The sequence below is a fragment of the Mus pahari genome, chromosome 4 (genome assembly GCF_900095145.1).
Source record: "Mus pahari chromosome 4, PAHARI_EIJ_v1.1, whole genome shotgun sequence".
In the NCBI taxonomy this organism is placed as follows: Eukaryota; Metazoa; Chordata; class Mammalia; order Rodentia; family Muridae; genus Mus; species Mus pahari.
Window position 1 is genome coordinate 81,136,778 of NC_034593.1, and position 5,712 is coordinate 81,142,489.

Here is a 5,712-nt window from a genome sequence, read left to right on the forward strand (position 1 = left end):
TGCCTCTCCTTTCCTAGAGAGTGCTTTCCATGCCTTAANGGCGGCAGCTGAGATAAAAAGAGCCGAGGCAGAGTGCAAGCAGGATGAGTGGGCGGCGCACCGGGCGCTGGCCAAGGAGCAGCAGAACCGGCCAGAGCTTGGCGGCAGCTGAGATAAACAGCACTTCCCCACAAAGAGAGTGGCGGGCGGCCACGTGACTCGTGCAGGCACAGGACGGGCGGCGTGACCGCCGTGCCCCGCCCCCGATGCGCCCGTTCCTGGGCTCCCCGGAGGAGCGGAGCACGGAGAGTGGGTTTGTGGGGAGCGGAGCGGAGCGGGTGGAGGGGCACTAGGACCCAGAGGCTGCTCGGCGAGCTGGCGCTCTGCGAGCTGGCTTTTGCCTCCGCTTGCCTTTTTCTTATTTTTAAACTATAAAAACCTAGACCGTTAAACTCATCATCTAATGGCAGATAAAAATTCCCCTTCTTAGGGGTCTCTTTTACCCCAACTTTCTTCTTCTCTCCCTTATTTTTCTCTTTCCTCTTCTCTCCCAGGGCATCCTTTCCCTTGTATCTCTCTTCTTCAGGCTCAAGGTCCGCAGAAGGGCCTCTTTTCTTAGGTGCACCTCCTTTTCTCTGCGCTCTCTCCCTCCACTCTGCTTCTGATAGACTGTCTTGAACTTCCTCCAGTACCCTCTGTCCTGCCTTAACCATTTGTTGACATTCCTCATCTCTTAAACACGACCTTACCAGCAAAAGAAAAAGGACAAGGCTGACAAAAACAATCAGAAAGGCTTCTAACGCCAGAGTCAATTCAGGACCGTACGTACCTTGCAGAGCCAATTACGACCCACAGTTCAAATCCGCCCCGTGAATGGGGGTCTCCTCTGCGCCGGCACGATGGTATGGCTTTCCCGGGTTTCGGCACCAAACTTGTCCCGAGCTAAGATCTCGCCAGCAAGAACACACTCGGACAACCGGATTCTTCTGTGGCAAAGCTTTATTGCTTCATCNTGAGGAAGACCCCGAGCCCCAGAAATGGTGCAGCTTATATATGTCTTAATGTGGTGTGTCTGCACCTGATTGGCTGCTTGCTCATAATTTCAAAAGTACACCCCGGGATGGGTCGTGACTTGGCNCGAATTCACTCTTACACTTGCGCACATTAAATGTTTATAGTTATGAACAACAGAGGCCAACGCCATTCTGTAATGGCAATTGCTCACAGCTCTCTACATCCAGCCTTTCGTCTATACTGAGGAGCTACTGTCAAACGATAACTTCTCTGGAAGGGAGAATTATTGTGATTTGAGGGCGTGGCCATTGGTAGGCTTCCCACGTCTCACACTCTTAAACATGTGGACAGCACTGATTGGAGTTAGTGAGTTATTAAAATAAAAAGGAAGAAGACAACATGAAGTTGAGTGGGAGAGGGCTTTTGAGGGAAGTTGGAGGGGCAAAATGGATAGTGTGTATAATATTTCATTGTATCTGTGTATGAAATTCTCAAAAGTATAATAAAATGTTACTCTCTGGTAGGTTGACCACTCTTTATGGATGGCCACCATATGTGTGTGTGTGTGTACATATATATGTGTGTGTGTGTACATATATATGTATATGTGTGTGCAATACTAGTGGGTCATTATAAGAAAAGGGAGCATGAAGTTAGGAGGGGAACATAGAAGGGATATAGGCAGAATTGAAGTGGGGAGTAGGCAGAGAATATGATCAAAATACATTGTATAGGTGGATGAAATTATTTTTTTTAACAATTTTTTATTAGATATTTTCTTCATTTACAATTCAAATGCTATCCCGAAAGTCCCCTATACCCTCCCCTGCCCTGCTCCCCAACCCACCCACTCCTGCTTCCTGGCCCTGGCATTCCCCTGTATTGGGGCATATAATCTTTGCAAGACCAAGGGCCTCTTCTCCCAATGAGGGTCAGATTAGGCCATCTGCTACATATGCAGCTAGAGACATGAGCTTAGGAGGTACTCGTTAGTTCATATTGCTGTTCCTCCTATAGGGTTACAGACCCCTTCAGCTCCTTGGGTATTTTCTCTAGCTCCTCCATTGGGGTCCCCGTGTTTTATCCAATAGATGACTGTGTGCATCCACTTCTGTATTTGCCAGGTACTGGCATAGCCTCACAAGAGACAGCTATATCAGGGTCATGTCAGCAAAATCTTGCTGGCATATGCATAGTGTCTACGTTTGGTGACTGATTATGGTATGGATCCCCAGGCAGTCTCTGCATAGTCCTTCCTTCTGTCTCAGCTCCAAACTTTGTCTCTGTAACTCCTTACATGTGTATTTTGTTCCCCATTCTAAGGAGGGATGAAGTATGGTGGATGAAATTCTTAAAAATAAAAAATATTCATGTGGTATTGATCCCCATGAAGTAGATTTTTTATTTACTATTATTTTAAATTCAAAATTTTATATAGTATAGTTTTATCATGACCGTTCCCCCAAGTTCTTCTCATCTACCCAGCTTTGCTTATGTAAGATTCCATCTTACACATGTCAGAATGACTAAAATCCACAAAAAAAATGACAACTCATTATGTCAAGGATGTGGAGCAAGGGGACGACTTCTTCACTGCTGATGGGACTTACAAACTTGTACAATCACTGTGGAAATCAATATAGCAGTTCCTCAGGAAATTGGGAATTGATCTACCCCAAGATTCAGCTATACCATTCTTGGGGATATACTCAAAAGATTCCCCATCCTACCACCAGGACACTTGTGCAACTGTGCTCATAGTGGCTTTATTCATAATAGCCAGAAACTGAAAACAACCTAAATGTCTCAACCAAAGAATGGATAAAAAAATGTGTATATTTACACAATGAAGTATTACTCATCTGTTAGAAAAAAATGACATCATGAAATTTTCAGGCAAATGGATGGAACTAGAAAAAAAATCCATCTGAACAAGGCTATCCAGAACCAGAAAGACAAACATGATATGTAGTCACTTATAAGTGGATATTAGTTGATAAGTAATTGGTAATCATACTACAATCCATAGACCCAGAAAAATTTAGATAAAAATGAGAGGCCTAGTGGGGAGCATGGATCTCCCAGGGAAGGGGAAATAGAATAGATTTTGTGGGTGTATGGTGGATAAGGGTGAGAGGGATGGGAACAGGAGGGATCAGGTTGGGGAGGGAGGGACAGAGGCAGAGAGTACAGGAGAGATGACTGAAATTGACTGAAGTAGGTGGGCATTTAGGGGGTGATATGGGAACTTAGTGCAGTGGAAACTTCCTGGAACATATGAGGTTGACTGTAGCAAGGACTCCTAGTAGTGGTGGATATGGAGCCTGAGCCAGTCATCTTCTGTAACTAGGCAAGGCTTCCAGTGGTGGGACTGGAACATCAACCCAGCAACAAAATCTATGACCCACAACCTGCCCTACTGGAAGGATTTGCTGGAGCAATGGTGGCTCAGAACTTGTGGGAGTGGCCAACCAATGACTGGTTTAACCTGAGACCTACAACCACTAGAGGGAGTCCATGCCTGATATTGCCTAGATGGCCAAGATCTGGAAGCTGGATGTCTCAGAGATCTAGGGTAGAATCAGATAAGACTGACAAAACAGCAGCAGCAGCAACAACAAGAGTAGCAGCAGCAGCAACAGCAATGAAATGATTCCTAATGGGAGCAGATCAGAGACACACAGCCAAATATTAGGCAGAGCTCAGGGTACCCTACAGAAGAGGAAGAGGAAGGATTTAGGAGCCAGAGGGGTTGTGGACACCCAGAGAACATGGCTCGCAGAATCAACTAAGCAGGGCTCATAGGGGCTCACAGAGACTGAAGTGACAACCACAGAACCTGCATGAATCTGCACCAGGCCCTCTGAATACATGCTGTTGTTCTTTAGCTTGAGGTTTTTGTTGAACTCCTAACAATGGGAGTGGAGCTTTCTCTGACTCCTTTGCCTGCTCATGCAATCTTTTCCCTCTACTGGATTTCTCTGACTCCTTTGCCTGCTCATGCAATCTTTTCCCTCTACTGGATGGCTTTGTCCAGCCTTGATAGGAGAATCTGTGCTGAGCCTTATTGCATTTTAATGTCTCAAGTTTGGTTGATATACACAGGAGTCTTGCTCTTTTCTGAAGGGAAATGAGAGAGGATCCGGGGAAGAGGGGAGGTGTGTAGTTGGGAGAGAGGGAGGGAGAGGAGGCTGCTGTTGGGATGTATTGTATAAGAACGAGGAAAAGAAACAACTCAAAATCCAATCCAATAACAAACAAGCAAAAGACGAGAGAGAGAGAGAGAGAGAGAGAGAGAGAGAGAGAGAGAGAGAGAGAGAGAGAGAGAAAGCTAAAACAAAGCAAAATGAGACATAAAGTCAGCAAAAATACCAGTGAGTTCATTCTGTGTTGGCCAACTGTTCCTGGCCATGGGGTCTGTCCTGAAGTCTGGTTGAGATACCATTGGAGAAAACTGATTTTCCCTTTGTCAGTGGGTGTGAATTGCAGTTAGCTTCTTGATTATGTGTGGGAGCCTTGGCCCTTTCTCAGTGCTGGGACCATCTGGTTTAGGTTGTGCAGATCCTGTAGGTCCTGTGAGTTCATATGTGCACCAGCCCTGCTGTGTCTGAAAGACACTGTTTCCCTGGCGTCATCCATCCCCTCTGGCTCTTACAATCTCCCTGCCTCCTCTTTGGCATAGAGAGATCCTTGCGCCTGAGGTGAGGGATTTATCAAAAACATCCCACATAGGACTGAGTATGAAGCCAACTTTATAGGTACAGGCATTGAAAATTATAACACTCGATTGTGCTCAGTGACATGTGACAGCAATTTTGTTATCTTTCCTTCTCCAGGTGTATAGTCCAGTAAGGTTATTTACATTTACATTGTTGAACAGCTCATCTCCAGAACTTGTTTCCTCTTGCAACATTGACAGTGCATCCCATTAAACTGTGGCTCATTTTTCCTCTTCCCAGACTCCCTAACTTTGGTTCTAGAAATCTGACTAATAGAAACACCTTGTACAACTGGAACCACACTTGATTTCTCCTTACAGGTCATCCATGCTTCATCATGTGCCAGAACCTGCTTCCTTTACCAAGGCTGACTAATATTCCACTGTATGCAAAGCACATTTATCACTCATCCATCCATGCACACTTCTGTTGCTTCCCCTCTTGGGCTCTCTTGGATGGTGCTGATCTGAGTGAAGGAGCAGATGAGAGCGTGGGACCCCCTGAGTACCCCTCAACCCTGGCACATCAAGTCTTTGTGGGGCTAGGCACATCCTCTCCCACTGAGGCCAGACCAGGCAGCCCAGCTTAAAGAACATATCGCATATACAGGCAGCAGCTTTTCGGATAGACCGCACTCCAGTTGTTTGGTATCCACACCAAGACCAAGCTGCCCATCTGCTCCATATAAGTGGGGAGGCCTAGGTCCAGCTCATGTGTGCTCTTTGGTTGGTGGTTCAGTCTCTGAGAGAGCCAAGGGTCCAGGTTAGTTGAATCTGTTGGTCTTCCTCTGAAGTTTCTACCCTTTTTGGGACCTGTAAGCCTCCCATTTACTTTTCCATAAGAGTCCCCAAGCTGTGAAGAAACATCTTTATGAGGACCCGTTTTCCAGTCTTTTGTCTATACGTTCACAAGTGGAACTGCTGGATTATATGGTAATTCTTTAGAGCCCAAGGAATGACAGTTTCATATTTTACACTTCTATCACACGGCACAAGGCATC